This window comes from Netta rufina (assembly GCF_964035555.1).
Source record: "Netta rufina genome assembly, chromosome: 16".
In the NCBI taxonomy this organism is placed as follows: domain Eukaryota; kingdom Metazoa; phylum Chordata; class Aves; order Anseriformes; family Anatidae; genus Netta; species Netta rufina.
Window position 1 is genome coordinate 9769605 of NC_140140.1, and position 17686 is coordinate 9787290.

The following is a 17686-nucleotide window of genomic DNA, read 5'->3' on the forward strand; positions in this document are numbered from 1 at the left end:
AGCCTATCACCCTGCTCATCTGCTCTACTTCACTTTCCCACATGGCAGACAAGGACAATTCCTCCCCACCTTTGCAGGAACTTTGGGAATTTAGAGATGAATAATAGTGAAAGACTTCTGCTATTTTTAAACTCTGTGAGGCTGCACGGAGGACAGCGAGCAGTGATAATGTGGCCAGAATGATGGGAAGAGCCTGGTGGCTCTGAGTCCCATGGGCCTTTAGGTACATGAGGAGACAGCTGTGGCAGTGCCCACCACTTTGGAGTGCCCTTTGCCAGTGGGAAAAATCCTTCCACCACAGGATTTCTTTATCAGGTCTTCCCCAGCTGGATAAGCCCCTCTTACAGACACAGGGGTTAGATTTTTGTGTTGTAGTTAGGTGGAAGTAATTGTTAAATATTTCTCCCCCAGCACACCTACTCTGCTGTCAGCCATACTGACACTGGGTGATATAGGAAGAAGCAAGGCCTAAGCCTGCTATGTAAAGCTGTGTCCAAAAAGGAAATAGACGAATCAGAAAGGTACCCTCACAGATAGTATCTGCACAGTGTACCTCTCACTGGGGCAGGAACAGAAAGAAAAAAAAAAAATCAGCTATTCAGGTAGTTTAAGGTACCTATGTAAATGCTTCACCCTGAAATATCAAAACAGCCTTCTCCTCCTGTTTGAAGCTGTCCTTAAAGCACTGCAGATCAGCATCAAATTCACCGTATGGAAAATTTTATAAATGTTGTCCTTAATCAAAGTGTCATAATTCCTTTTTTTTTTTTTTAATAATCGTATTAATTCTGAAGTCATATGGCCTGTTGCCCATAAAGTCCTAGTCATACTAAAAGCCAAGTTTTCTCACAAATCAGAGGAAGCAGCTTTTCTATTATTTTCTATTTGCATCTGCAGATACAATAACTGTGCAGATTCCTCTATCTGCAACATCTCAAGCCAACAAGGAGGAGGCTTGGTGAGACAGCAGCAAACACTGGGAAAGCGAAAGACCTAAAAGGAAAACAAATATAAGAGACAATTGTGGAATTTTATACAGCAAGGAACTAAAACTAACTCTCTCATAAATACCATTTTAAGCAGAGTAGTGGGAAATGAAGTTCTGATGCCAGGCAAGTGGACCACAGCAAGTACTTTTACTGAATGTTCAATGTAGTGCCAGTAATTACTGCCCATAATGAGGGAAAGCAAGCTGCAGTTGTAGCATAGTATCACAGCACAAAATGCTGTTTGAGTTTCCCTTCTGTATGCTTTTGCATGCTAGGTGCTGATAAAGATCTTTTCCTCTAGTTTCATGTTTGCATGGTATTCTTGTGTAATAGCCCAACCTGTCTGGTTACAGATTCTTCTGTCTCTCCTGATTAACGTCCTCCTCTTTGGACCCCATGAGAGAATCTAGGAAGCTTTTGGTGTTTTTCTGACCATTTGCTGCATTATCTAGGCTGTCATTCTTTATTCCAGCTATGGATTGCTCAAAACCCAGCATTACTTGCATTTTTACTTAGCATAAAAGTTCCTCTCCAGAGCAACTTTGCTTTGAACTGATACTGAAAACAACTTGAGGAATAATCAGTTCTACAAGCATATAGTGTAGATATCTTGGTGTCTCTTCGATCAAGAAATTCAAGTCCTTGACTTCACGGAGCCAAGAAAAGCACAGCTGTTACAAACCACGAATGATTCCAGCCTTGCAAATTCCCTATCACCCAACAGTAGTGAACAAGAAATCCTGGATGTTTGTCAGTTTTTTAAATTAAGAGACAATATCTAGTACACAGTACCAACAGCACTGAAAGGAGCATAATGTGCAGTCATTCCAGTCCCAGTATGAGGCAAGGCAGTGTTAGCAAAGTCCCCTCCCAGGGCACAAGCTAACAGCTAGAGTGGTTAGATAGTCATTAATTCCTACCAGCCTCAAAAAAAAAAAAAAAAAAAAAAAAAAAGATCAGTGCAAAATGAGTTACACCTGTCCTGTGGAGTACTATTGCTTTAGCCCAGAGAACCTGGCTATATGGGAATACTAGGGACCAAAAGGTGAATTAAATAAAATTACTCTGATGTGACATCCCCATAGAAACTGTTGCTGCAGCAACAAGACCTTTAGTTCTTCAAGTCTCTTTAAAATAAATAATGGTTAAAATAAATAAATAAATACTTTGATTCCCAAGCCATTATAAAGTTTTCAAAATACAAAATTTCACTTGGGAAGAGCTCAGGATGAGTGTTGTTATACAAGCTCTTAATGTACACCAGCAGGTGTACAGCATTGCAGAACTGTAATCAACTTTTTTTCTGATCCCTACTCTGAGGCAGTTCATGATCCTTTTAACTAACAGCATTTATTACTTCCCCCCAAAATATAAAGAAAACAACGCATTTGGCTACAATGTACTATTTTGAATAGCTAATAGAGAAATGGGAGAGTATGTGAAAAATGGTAAGTATATTTATTACTGATGCTCACTATAAAATTTGACAGATAGCATTTGCCTCCACCCTTTCAAGCCAGAAGTGGAACAGATGTTCATGAAAAGCCAGTTAATTTCCTGCCATTTGTGAACTGATTAGAAACTGAAACATTAGCACACTGACACTTCTTTATTTTTAATCTTGCTCATGTTTTGAAAGGAAAAGAAAAGAACCACCGGGAGCTAAGGTCTGGTTTTCAGAGAGGAATGGCTGCACATTTTTGTTTCCTCTTTTAACCCAAACCTGCTCTGCTAAGGGAATAGAAAAGAGCAAAACTGACTCCCCACAGCCAGTAGCAACTGAGTATTGCAAACAGTCTTGTGCTCAGCTGATGCAGCACTGCCAGCACAGCGAGTGAACGAGGAAGAATGCATAGCTGCTGCTTTCTCACCCACCTACCTATTGTTACAGCTGCTGAGCAAATGAACAACGGCTCTAAAGTTGTTTGCAAACACTGCTACTAAACAGGCAGTTATGCTTGTACAGGTCATTGTCAAAAACTCGGTTTTCTGCCCTGTAATGAGGAACAAGGAATGAGGAACTTTTCCAGTTTTAGTTTTCAGAAGTGCTGTTACTGAGCTGCATTCATATGAGGCCAGGCAGCCTTTGCTTTAATAGTTCCCAGAACAGAAATTCAGGCACAAATACAAATCTGGTATCAGCAGGCTCAATTCCATTCAAAAGTGAATGCTGTCTCCAGATCTAATTCAAGGATAACTTGCTTTTGTTATAAATATTTATGTACTATTATTAATCCCAGTGGGAGAACTTTGGGCATGCATTATCGGTTATTTATGTACTCCCTGCCCCAAGAATACCGAGCCTTTTACTCTCTCGGGTGAGATGTAGGAAGTTACTCAGAAGTAAAGCCAGTCAGAAAATTTCTGACAAAACAAAGTTTTGTTGGATAATCACAATTTGCCAAGCCTGAAACACATTGCTGAACACATCCTGGGGGTTGAGGAAGGGCCACTGGCCCAGCCCAGGCTGTCCCCAAAGCACTGAGCCTGGCTGGGGCAGCTGCTGGGGGCTTTCCTCTTCCCATTGGCATCACCTCTGGTCTTGTCAATGGCACCTAGGGGCTGCAGAGCCTAGGGGTCCCAGTTTGCAGGGAATGTTGAAAACCCATGGTCCCAGGACTGACAGCATGTTCAAAGCAAGCAAGGAAACAAAACAAAACAAAAGTAATGAAATCTCTGCAAACTGGAAAGCCTGCTTTTCAAGCCAGCTGTATTCAAGAGTAATAGTAAATAAATAAATAAATAAATGAGATTTCTCTATCTGAAAGCAAGATTTTAAGGATGAAAATCTATCAGGAAAGATTATCCAGTCAGCAGCCCGGTCAATGCTATATATCCTTTGTCCGTGTTGTGCATACATCTACAGCTGGGAAGGCATATGATTCAAGCATGTAACGTACACTTTGCTTATCTCTGCTTATCTACAGCCTGAGCAGTGCAACTGTGATCAAACAGGAGTCTCACCAAGCAGTATACTTTCTCTGCGTGCATGCACGTGTGCGTGCACATGTGTGTGCATGAAGGCACAGTGTGATCATCACAGAAATGCAGAGCTGGCACACAGTGAGAGCTGCCAGAAGTGTCTCATGTTGAGAGACAAAAGCTGATGTGTTTCCTATGAAAATGTTCTTGGTTCTGCAGTTATTTCAACCAAGGTGTGCCTTTCTGTATGCATCTGGAATGATATGTAATTGCTTTTCTGATTGAGTTTCATGTTTTAGTAACAGGTGGTTGGACTAATCCTCAGAAAATGGCATGCAACACAGAAAGCTTAACTCATTTTGAATACGGCTGTTACCATACTGAATCAGCACACACCCAGCTTAAAGGTTATGAAACCTCTTGAGTGAAACTATCCAAGTTACTTACCTCTCCCCGATAAATGAGCAGTGAGGATGTTGCACAAATACTCTCATCTGTGTTTTATCCTAAACCTTTAGGCCACACCTTCAATTGGAATAAAATAGAGTAACTAAACTGATAGCAGCAGGACAATGCAAATGCTTAAAATTAAAGTAAGTGGCTTGCTAAATCCAGGGTTTTAATTATCTCACAGAATTTAGCCCTCATTCCAAAGATTTGTTAAAAAGTATACAGTTCCCCTTTAAATTCCTTTCCTTACTCCACTTTCAAGTTTTCTTTACTTTTTAATTCCTTTCTTCTTCCTACTTCTACCACTCCTCTGCTTCCTCCCTCTGCTGGGGGAGGGGAGAGGGAAGAATAAGTGCTTTGTTGTCCTTCCCCTCCCCCTGCCCACAAAGTTGGCTTCTCCTCCCACCCCCTAGAAAATTGCATTTCCCCAACCATTCGAAAAAAATACTGCAATTTTTATTTGACAATGAAATATTTGAAAAAGTGGGAAGAAAAAAGGGAAAAAAAAAAAAGGCTTTGTGGACAGAAAAAAAAATGCTTTTTTTTTTTTTTTTTGCCACGTGATGTATACTGCAGAATGGGACTGTGCATCACGGTGTCTACATTCGTGATCAGATCACTCCAACCAGTGAGAACCGAGCAAAGTGAACTAATTGAAAAGTGAGAGAAGCCACTCCCTCCAGCTACTGCAGCCCTATCTTCCCTAGTCACTCGTTTTCAGACCTTTTGGGTTTTACTTCCCTATTCTCTTTTCTGCAGGAATTTCCTATCCCAGCTATTTCAGTCCCTTCCCTCATCCTTCCACTATACTGTGATCAGTTGTTAAACAGTTTCCATCAATAGCAAGCACCATTGCCACACCGAGCACTTAATGTTCCGGACACAGAGGAAATAAATGCGGGGCAGCTTGCACCAGCCCCTCTGCACACTTGAACACCATCCTAATATCAGTTTAAAATTCAAGCAATCTCTTCTGTATTATCTGCTTATTCCTCTTTCAGCCTTAACTTCATTCCAAAAGCCACTTGCTGGAAAGGGGCAGTTTATTGTCGTGCTTAAGGTCAACTGCATAATGAATAATTTCACATAAGTCATAAACGTGTTAAATTAAATCTCCACTGAGGACCTTGGAAAAAACAACATAAGTCATGAACTAATTTTAAAATCATACAAATCTAACCACTGCAAGGAGCTCTGCACTGAGAGGAAGGGGAACATAGAAAATTCTGAGACTTAATTTGCACAAGTGTTATAATCTGGAACCAGAGCTTCATATCGAAAAGCAACTCAATCCTTTCAATGAAAAAAAAAATATGTTGACCAATATATTTTAATATTTCTGTATAAACTTTTGATTCAAAAAAAATCCTCCCTCCCCCCAATGTCTATCTGTTTGTAGACAGATAGCCTATTGATAACGGAAAGAATAACAAAGTAGCCAGGCTTCTGGGTAAAGTGATTAAAAAGAAAAAAAAAAAAAAAGGAAAAAAGTTTGAACACATGCAATATAGTAAAATTATGACTAAGGTAGGATATGATAACTGCCTAAAATATTTGATGTGTGTAAATACTAGGGACTGGCATGAAATAGTGTGGGCTGGAATGAAATCAGACTGAATAGCAACACTGTCACCTAGACTATGGAATATTTTGCTCACAGGAGTGGTGTTTGAATCACTTAAAGCTAGACTGGACAAGGAACTGGAGAACATGCTACATGGCTAGAGACACAGCTACATCAAAGGGTGATTTTCAGTCTGTGAGTCACCGTGACAGCTGTGCCCCGCTGGGAAAATGCAGATCACAAAGCCCAGGATGAAGCACATGAGGGCCAGAGACAAAGCTTCTTCTGTTGAGGGGAGCTGGCAACGCAGTGTTCTCAGTGGAGAGAGCAGGCAAACCCAGAATCTGAGCATCTTTAAGACATGCTGGAAAACCGTCTGCCTCAGAAAGTCTCTCCACTAGGAGACAAGCACAATATTGATAGTCTCTACTACTCTGAAAGTGGAACCAACCAACTGAAACAACAAAAAAAAATAATCACTATCAGCCCAAGTTCCATGTAAACAAAGATCTTACTCCAGAAGTAGTATGATCCTGAGACATGAAGGATCAGCACTCTCTGAGGTCTGCTACAGGCTCTCCTTCTGTGCAGTGGTGCCCACATACTGCTCCTAAGAATGCTTTTTATCCTCTTTCTTAAGGATAAAACTCCTTAATCCAAGAGAAGAGTTCTCACAGCAAAATTTTAAAATATGTCACTTCTCAGAACTGATTTTCTCATATAAATAACCTCCAGTCCAGAGGCACAGAAGAATCATGAAATGACAGGGAAGTAAGAGAACCAGTTGCCCAAGTTTCTTCCTTTTTTTTTTTTTTTTTTTTTAAATTAAAAAACATGATTAAAAAAAAAAAAAAAAAAAGGCACTAAAAATCTTCCAGTATAAACTGGGAGTTTATACTTCCAACCAGTCATTTCCAAACAGTTCTTGAAGGAAGATAAACAGTGTTATATACTGATCTATACTCAGAGTCTACTCCATTTTCACAAAATTTAAGTATTATTATGTTTATGTTTGATAAACTCAGCCTAGTCAGCAAAATATCCTTGAAAGTCTCCTGACAATTTACGGTGGTTTTATACTTCAGATAATTTTATTTTTGTTTAAATGACCAAAATGACAGCAACTGGTATAAATGGGCTCCACAAAGCTAGTAGCTGTAATAACAGAAATCCCCTTTCTTTACCCAAAATAACTGCAGCTGGAAATTACCAATGACCAATTTAAGAACCATAATATTCACTTTCATCAGAAAGTAATTGGGAATTTGTAAAGAGAGAGTCGTCATTCTTACTGTCTTATGGAAACAGTAACTACCAGCTTGCCTCCAATAAAACCCATTCTGGAGTAACAATAATGAACATATCCATCTAAGATATAGGATTTCATGTGCAGATAGTTGTTCTTGTACTAATTCTATACACTTTTAAATGTTAGTATTCTTTTCTAACCTAATTATAACAGAATTCATTTAGCTCCTTCTTACCTGACCCAAATATACGTAAAACTAGAAAATAAAATTACGTTTCTGCAGAAAGTTTGACTTCAGTTTCAGTTGAGAGATACTGGATTATTGGATTTTTTCCAAATGAAAAAAAAAAAAAAAAAGTTACATTTTTAGACTTGAAAACTGTATATTTTTCTTTTTAGAAAAGATAGCACTGTAGTCTAAGCCATAATACAGATAGTTAAATACCATGTTTTTCTTGTTTTTCTCCCAAAGATTAGTTGAAATGTAACTTTGTTGAACCTTTCCATTTTTCCCATTTTTCTGGTTACACTGATGTGATTTTATAAACCACTTTAACTCCAAGAGGCCTGCATATAACCAGCTGTTGATTTCCTGTGGGTGAATTGTCCACACTGCAGACTAAACTGGACTCTGCCATCTCCAGGGTCTCCCCTTGCTGCAGAGAAAGAGGCACACACCACATGCTGCTCTTACTGGCTTCATCTACTGTTGGATTACTTACAGGTATTGAAAAAAGGATATAAGAACAGTATACTTTACATTTCCCAACTCCTACTGTATAAGATGGGTTTTACTTTATATACATTTCTCCCTCCCACCTCTTCAGTCCCCTTAATTACCAAAAGTAACTGAATAGCATTCAGCAAGTCTGATGCCGAGATTGCTGACAGACACTGCTTGAGCATTCACTTTCTTTCCTCAAGCATTTTCTTAATAAAAAATACCTCCAAAAATGTCTTTCATTAGGAGGCACACAATTAGCCTAGTGACCTTTGTTTTCTGTGTTATCTTATCTTGTGGTGTTTCATTTTCAATTAAACCAATGTTAAACATTGTGGCTGAGATTATTAAAAGGCACGCTATTTAGATTGCAGGAAATGAATGCAGAATGGTTTTAAAGATGCTCCTCAATCATCATTCATTTGTACTACGTTTTTATTCCTTATGTTTTCGCTCAATTACTTATAGACAATAATGCTAAAATAATAACAACACTGCAACTGAAAGACACTGTCTTGTGTGGTGCAGGTCTGCAGTGTTTCTGTGGCATTTGCCACATAGTTTCATCTCTAATTTGAACACATCAGTGTGTGCACAGGTCTGGCAATATGCAGCCACTTGTGCATGTAGTTGCAGTCTTTATGTGAAATCCTAGAACTATCTCCCTCCTGCAAGGAGATGAAGTGACATGTTGATGCATCAGATGAATAACTGATCAGCTGTAAGGTTCTGATATATATTTAAAACAAGGATATCAGTAAGTGTTACAAAAAATAAAATAAAATAAAAAAATAAATAAAATGCAGAGAACAAAGATTTGTGCATCTTTGTGTTCAAGAATGCTGAAGAAAAGCAGCTACACCACGAGTACTGATGCAAAATACACATTGAGTACCACAGTCAGAGGGAAAGGTGCTCTTGGGACAATTCTGAAAAGCTTTTTTTTTTTTTTATTTAATTTGCATAATAGAACAGATAATTTGCAAGACCTGCCATCTCTTCATTCAGTCATCAAACAGGAAACAGAAATAACAGAGTGTGACTTGTGACCGATCATGTGACAACAAAACCGAACAATGCTGTATCTCTTCCTAGACTGTTTATGGAAAAATCAAGGACACGGATCATTTGCACAAACTATTTGACGAATCATTGTGAATGAACAGATTTGGATGAGGTGATTTAGAAACAAAACGAAAAAAAAATGTTATATTATTGGTGATGAGTGTAATTAAATTCATAAGCAGCTCATTTTATCTTGTTCCAAAAAATGTTTCCTCCTACCTAAACAGGTTACACAATGCCTAGGTTTAAGGCATTTAAGTATCTCAAAGTGAGCCACAGTGAGTATATTTTGAGTGCAGGATGAGAATATTTTGAGTCTCCTGCAGTTCAGATTTGGGTCATTTGTTTTATTCAGCCTAGCCTCATTTGAAACCCAAACTTGACTCTCGCTGATGTTATAAATATTACTTGTCCTACTCCAGGTACTGCCAGTCCCTATTTCTTAAGCACACTAATATTCAAACATCTCCATGTGGAAACAAAGTCAGCAGTTTCTCTTTCTATACCTGTCTGTGAGAGATAGCACCAACAGCTTCTGGCACCAACAGCCAGGAGCTTTGGGATAGGCTATCAGCAACCCCACATGGGCTGGATATAGATCCCCAAAGCTTCCTGCACGTATGAGAGGCCAGAATTAGGGTATCTGCCTCGATTCCATTCCCACTCTGTAGGGCCTTGAAGAAGGAACTGCAGTTGCTGCTTCACAATGGAATGAATCATCCTGCAAGATATTGATCACCGGGTTCCAATAAAGCACCCCATACCCTGCAAACTCCATGTATATCCTTAGCTGTACTTGGGAGATTGTTCTTTCAGTGCTCTCTCTCCCCCTCACGAGTTTTATCAACAAGGCTAAAATAAGTGATTTCTCAGAGCAGAGACATGCTCTTTCTAAGAACACAGATATCTCATAACAAAATCTGCACCAAGATGTTCAAACAGCATGGGTGCATGTGGGAAGTTGCATTTCACAAGCCTCTCACGACACTGCCTGCATTACGCGTGCCAATAAAACCAGGGCATGGGCCTCAGAAGTAAGTGCTGCATTTATTTGTTCTTTAAGCTTTGATAGAGTATTAGCTGCTGTGTGATCTTTATTAGAAGCAAGGAAACCCGGCGCAGTGTGTCAGGCAGTGGCAGATGTGAAGGAGGGTGTGGTTTCTTTTGTTTTGTTTCTTGCTCCAAGCAAGTTTTGACAGCCCTGCGAACATTTGACCCTATGCTGCATATTGGTGTGCAACGTGTATTTGTTTAGGCTTTTTATTTCAAGCTTTCATTCTCTGTGGTGGGGTTATAGGCAGACAAGAACTATCTCTGAATATGTCCAGCCTTCTTCACAGGGCTCCTTACTGACTTAATAACCACAATTGTTACTGAGTCTGCTTGTACCTCACAGGTATGTTACATGGAGCAGGGAACACATAAATGAGACCTGTGCTGATTGCCCACATTCACCCTGGAGACGATCTCTGTTTTACACCATGCATTGATACTTCCCTGCAGAAGAAAACCTGGAAGTTTGTCACTGAATGGTAATCCAGAGGCAAGCTGTTGTCCCCACTCAGCTGCTCATTGCTGGCATCTCAGAACTTGCTGGCAAGCTGCTTTTTATGGCTGGGTTTAATAAACTTAAACAAAAGCAAGGTGACTTCTGCCAGCCTGGCTCATTGTGCCTGCTGCAGGCTGGGCAGGGGGCAGCAATTCTTGAGCCCCAGCAGAGCAAAGGCATCGATCCTGACCCTCACCCATGGGCACCCACCATCCTGCAGTAGAAGCTGAAGCCCTTGTCCATGGCTCCATATGCCCCAAGCATCCCACAGGTGAGTTCTCTCCCCCTTGCTCCAAGCTCTGTGCCACCTTTCCTTCCAAGAGGATGACCACGTTACAGGGATGGCACTACTGAAAGCATGGGCTGGGCAGAAATGCAGCTGGAATACCAGAACAGGTTATCCCACCCTTACTTATGCCTGGCAGCGCTATAGGGAAATGCAATAATCTTTATTAAGCCAACTGACAAATTCTTTTTCTCTTTTTTTTTTTTTTTTTTTCCCCTCTAGGTAAGCTCCTAAGCAGAAAGCCCTTTCTTACAGCACCACCAAAGCAGCAGCATTCATGCTGAGAGACTGAAAACAACTCTACATCTAACTTCATCGTATTGATGACTGTTTGAGAGAACGTGGAGATACCTCTGGTGAAATAGAAAGGGTTGCTGGTAGGGATAGCACACAGCCTCCCAGAAAAAATACACTACTAATTACTACACATGAAACATTTTGAAACTAGCTAGGTCTGGAGAGGGGAGGAAAAGACAGCACACCTGAAGCACAATAGCAGCATCTACAAGTCCATGATTTTCAACATCCACCTGAATCATGACTCTGAAAACCCAAATTTCTTTTTTTTTTTTTTTTTTTTTTTTTGGGGGGTGGGGGGGGTTTCCTTGAAGATCAAATTACACAAGACAAAGAAGTGGTGATTGTGTTAAAAAAAAAAAAAAAAAAAAAAAAAAAAAAGAGCGTGTCAGCACACATTCACACTGGCTCTGGTAATTAGGTCTTTCTTTATCACATAATTCAAATGTATGGGGAGTCAGAAATATATACTAATATACACCAAACTTCAAGTATGAAAACACAGGAGTTATAAGTACAAGGGCCTCAAATTAAATTTATTTTTTCCTGTTATCTAAGTACCTGCCCCTTTCTTATAACTTCTGCTTTAACCTGTGAGTTGTGATTAAGTGGTAAACTGATAATTGCTTCAGCCAACAGGCTTAAATACTTGTTCTTATCACTAAATAAATCTCACATGTCTGTCAGAACCAAATAACGCACCTGAACATTTGCTTCATTTACACAAAAATTTGATCTGGATCCGTGACTCATATCTGCCTGAACCAGAATGCTGACACCGAATACCAGGAACTTCAGACACCACTTGAGTAGGAACCAACCTTTATCTGTAAAAAAAGAGTTTAGAATACATTTTTTCCGTTATTAAACTGAAATATGTATTAGTCAGTTTTAGAAGAGTTTCACCATTTTCAGTCTCAGGAAATACCATAGCTCCTAAGAGCTGCAGCTACAAATTAGAACCCCATTGTGTAAACTATTGTAGACCAAGATACTTTACAGAGACAATGCCTTCTCTGATTTATAATTAAAGTAGGAAATTAAAAATTTTCCTTTATGCCAAAAGGACTTAACTGATAATGCTTACTCTATACTTGTCCTGCTGAGTGTACTTTATAAACCCAGATGAATTTGCACTAGAAATAATACAGGAAATGCTGGCAAATTCCTTCTGAGCTTTAGTTTAGGGCAGGGACCACAAATACTTTGGACTGGTGCAGACTGCAGGATGAGAATACTTCCTTTTAAAAGCCACTGAGTCTGCTGCAGCTATTCTGCTGGGGTTACACAGATGACAAGTTAAGGATCCCAGTTGTCCCAGTATAGGCAAGGCTTTCTCATTAATAACTCAGCTGTCTGTGTAAGCTTAGGCTATTGTGGCAGGTATGACTGCACTCCTATTTCACTTATGCCAGTTATGATTGCACACAGTATTTAATTAATTATGTACCTAAGTAGGCAATTATGTATCTCAGTAGGTGGTTATACATTTATCTGACTTATATGTGAACTGAAAACACAGAACTAACTGTTCAACTGTGTATACATTTATGACAGCCTTAAGTCACAAATCAGTTGTCTTTGCTCAACCGTGTGTGATTGTCAGCCACCAGCCCTGTTTATATTTGGTGCCAGGCTTCAGTTACTTCTGTTAGGTAGCAGCTTTCTCAGTTGGATGGAAGCATTAGGTGGGAAAGGTTTGCACTAACATTTTGTAGGTCTCAAGCAGGTCGCAAGTTGCTTTCTGAGAAGGATATGGTGAGAGTAAACCGCGTAGGTTTGGTTTTGTTTTCAAAGCAACATGGTAAAATACACAGGTAAGCATATTTCCTCTCAAACAGCCATCCATCCCAGCACCGGCTTTGTCCCTCTCTTGTCATTAGCATTGTTTTTATTTCTTTCTTAATATGAACAAGGCATTAAGAGAAGAACAACAACACTTCCACAATAGCACAAAAAGTGACTTCCGTGTTATGGTGTCGACCAGATCTCTCTTGACCTTTTTGTTTCTTCTGCATTTGAAAGAGAAAGAGAGAAAGGAGTGGGGAATGTGTCTTTTCATATACACAGGGCACTTATTCTCTTTAATTCTTTTATTTTTAAAAGCATCTCTGTGGTGCTCGCTTAACGTGCCTGTCACACTATGCATAGATTTTTAGGCACGCTATTTTTTTTTTCCTGTCCTGACCACATTAGTTTTTGAAAGGCAGCAGATTAAGAAGGCAGAGCTCTCTCATTTCCCCTTTAGCTCATCATCACCCCTCTCCCCTTCAGTGACCCTCCTTCGCTTTTGTCTGCCCCACGCCCCCATTTACAGGTCAGGTCTGCCCCCAAGCACACACATCACACTGCCTTATAAATCAGTGGGATACCTCAAGAGGTACCAGCCCAGCCTTCAGTGGATCCTGAGCAGCGCTGGCCAAGAACTCTTTGAACCAAACATCAAGAATTAACCCATCCAGTAACATTGTTCTATTCATTATGAAGGAAGGTATGGTTAACAGCATCCCTGAGCACAGATTTCTGGGCACAACATCTAAATTGAGCAGTAAAACCCATAGGGGAGAACACATCAATGAGTAAAGAGAGGAAGAAGCAGCGAGGTTTGGAGGTGCGCACTGGTGTCCTGTTCTGCAGTCAGGGGATGGCCTCATTTTGCTGAGGGTACAGAAGCATTATTTACTCAGAGCACCGCTGTGAAGGAATTACCTTGAAAACGTTTTGGAGGGCCCTTTCATTTCGGGAGGATCAGAAGGATCCTCCCAAAGAAAACAGGACTTGGAGCTCACCAAAATGGTGGCACCCAGCTCTCCCCCCGCAGTGACACCCGGTGCGGCTGCACGCCGGGCACCGCTCTTCCTCCGCCCCTCTCTACATAAATTTTGATGGTATAGGGTTTTTTGTTTGTTCTTGGTTTTGGTCTCCAGGATTCTATGAATGGGACGAGAGGAGAAAAAAAAATACTGCAAGTGTTTGAGTAGTTTTAGTGACTGAAACGTCCAAGAACCTAAATCCAAGTGCCCTCTACTGGTGCTGGGGAGAAACGCGGGGATGGAAAGCGTGGGAGGGGAGAGCAGGGGTGGCAGAAAGAGGAGGGAAGTGAGATTAAGCAACAGAAAAAGGAAACTGTGTCAATAAACTGGGTATGGCCTGAAAACTATAATCACGGAACAGAACCATTGAATTGTTGGCAGGCCGCGTTGCTCGTGTAACGAGCAGACCACGCCAAAAGGCACAGTGCTGCTCTGAAGGCTGTGCATGCCACAATGTCGAAACTACTGCTGCTTTGGGGTGCTGTAAGAGGAGATAATGAGGTCCTTTGAAACGCTTTTTAACAAGTAGAGTAGTGCTTGTAATTCTGACAAACTTTTTTTTTTTTTTTTTTTTGGGGGGGGGGGGGGGGGTAATTTTTAGCTTTTAAATTTTGTGTTAAAAAAGGTACAGAAAGAAGTTTGGAGTATTCAGTACTCAATGTCTTTACTTTAAAGCTGAGACCAGCAGTTGTGCAACAATGACATTACCACACGAATCTGGTCCTGGAAGAAATTATATCATGTGTGCTTATGGGATATTAATCCATGAGGTCCCAGGAATGCTGGGATCGTATGTGTGTACATGCACGCACACACACACTGACAAAGCAGCTCATGGAAAATCTGTTTCAGACAAGTTTTTGGATAGAGCAATTCATTCTTGCCCTGTTAGAAGAGCAGTTTGTACAATTTGTTGGTATCACCACACTGAATTTGCAAGGTCAAGAAACACTTGCAATATACACTTGTAGGCACAATGACTTTATTGAGACAAAAATCCTACAGATTACTGACCTACTGCCTCACTAAAAACAAACCTAACAGAAAATAGAAGAAATTCAAGAGGCAGATTTTGACATACTAGTAGTTAAAAATATGTGTAATTCAGGGAAAGTACTTTTCAATTCCTGCAATAACAGAAGTGAATTTTTCAGATTTACTGAAGAGACCACATCAAGAATAGAAGAGTCACCCAGCATGCTGAAGGCACCAAGGCAGTAGGGAAGTGAAGCCCAGAGCAGGAGAGCTGGATGGAGATGGGATTCAGCCGCTCTATGAGGAAGTAACTTGGGGAAGTGACAACTTTGTCTGTTTTTCTGCCAGGAAGGCAGAGGAGGAGACTGCTCTGCACAGTCTGAATGGAGCTGAATGGGATCACAATTACTGACAGAAGACTGACATAATGACTGCAGATCTGTGTACAGTATCACTTTTTCCTTGCTACATCCAAAATCAGTTTCAGAAACATCACATGCTAAGTAACTCAATAAATAGCAGCAATAGTTATACTGGGAAAGGATGAGCACCATTCAAGATCTGCAGTATTGGATCCTTTCTGCACTCTGTGTTTCCACTAAATTCAGCTTAGGTCATTCTGACTTAAACCTGTTCAATTACAGTAAAAGCAAGTCAATTTCTGACACCTAAATTATCTTAACACATCGAAACCAATAGAAATGGTGACAAGACCTCATGAAATTGGACTCACACAGAAAACTTTTTTTTTTTTTTTTTAAAAAAAAGAAGCTATGTATTATAGTTCTGTTAGACTAGAAGTTGATGCAAGGATTGAGTCTCCAGTAACCACCACCACCAGATTGACCTAAAAAACTTAAAACCTTGGTCACCTTTCTGATATAAAAAAAAATATTTCCTGCTAGTCAGTTAGCTTACAATTTCTTTCTGTATGAAACACATGTTGATATTTGATTACTCCCTATAATAGCGTCCATCTGTGGAAAGGGCTGCAGTGCTAATACACATGCATGAAAGCAGTAATCTTATTTTCAATACCAAGGATTGTTTTATCTGCTTCATCTTTAATATTTCACTGCTGAGAACAGGTTGTGCATATGGTTTTGTGGCAGCCTGTTTGCAGTCATTTCATCGTGCACACCTCCCTTTTTGCACCTTCCCGTTCCACCTGAGCTGATTCTTTATACAGTGCAGCCACATTAGTTTTTATGTAGTGTTCATCATCTGGCCCAAGCCTAAACCTCCTCATGGGCCGGATATTAAATCATAAACAGCTCAGGACAGGTTCTGGTAATGAAAGTTGAATATTCCATCAACTAGGACAAGAAAAAAACAAGTCTATCTTGCCTAAACTTGGATGTGCCTCACTTGAGCAATGACTGCATGTGTATCAGAGCTATGGTGAAGCTGGAAACTTTGTACCCTAGAAACAGTTACCAAATCTGCCTTGTGAGACACGTCTCAGGTAATACACAATGAAAAGAGTTGGCTTCATGTATAAAATGTGTTTAAATTATCTTGTAACCTGCTCTGCTGTTCTTGGAAGAGCCCAGCTTGTCCCTGCCTGGTTCAGACCTTCTGCTGGACATGGAAGTCCCTGGTGCCAAGAGCTCACACAGGCAGCGGAGGACAAGCAAGCCCCAGAGCCCCTCTTTGTTCCACCTTGCCTAAAGGGACACAAGGCCTCCTGCTTGCCTCCCACTTCACCCAGAGGAAAGCAGCCACAATGCACTTCATTTCCTAGTGCTTCCCTCGGGATGGCAGAGAGCTAAGAGGCCTGGTGTGTGACAGAGGCTGCTCTGAGCAGCACAGCGGCCATGAGGACAGCTCTCACAGTCCCAGGCCTCACCAAGGTCACAAGAACAACCTGTGGTGCAGAGCTCCCTCATGCCCCACAGATTCATGCCAGGCCCACACACAGTACTCTCACCACACCACAGATCCCCCCTCCTGTAGGGCAATATTTCAACACCGTGTGCATCTCTGGTTTTAATGCAAGGAAGTACAGTTACATCTATGAGGAACAGATAAATACAAGAACAATAACACATTATGTTACTGGGGTATCTATTTTAAAGGTAGCCACTGCATCAACTTTCAAAAACTGATCTTTCCTGACAGATAGTTGCTTTTTGCTCTATAGATAGCTAGCAGCAAGATATAAATTCAGAACAGTGACTGGAATAAAGATCTCATTTCAAATATCTGAGATGTTTGCTGTTGATAATGAGCGGATTACTCTCATTGGTCTTAATTCTTATCTCAGAAAGCAAACTAAGATCTTTCAGAAATACTCAGTATTTCATATTCACTTATTGGTAGGGCAGAGGTCAAGTAACCAACCTCACAGGAACCTTCCTCTTAATGCTCAGGAAGTAATAAGAGGAAGTCAGACCAAAAAATACACAAGTATTTAGATCGATGCACTGACTCTCACAATATGGATTTTTGATCCTGAAAACAAGTAAATAAAAGTGTTCCTCAGGTAATATTAAGTCACCCCAATGGAAGTCCAATTCTGAACTAACTCACCATATTTTTTCCAACATTTATAGGACCTAACACTACACTCTCATGAAGAGAGAAACTGGGAGAATAAATTCAAAATAAACTAGAAGGTTGGAAGTACACTAATAATGTCAGTTTAGGGTGATCTTTATAGCACCTTACTGTCAAAGCATCACCATTCATAAGAAGTTCTTTGAGAAACTACAAGCTGAGTACCCCAACATTGAAGCACACATAATCATTAGTTGCTTAGGAAATTCTTAGCAAAGGTGTACCTAAGAACAAAGATACATCTGTG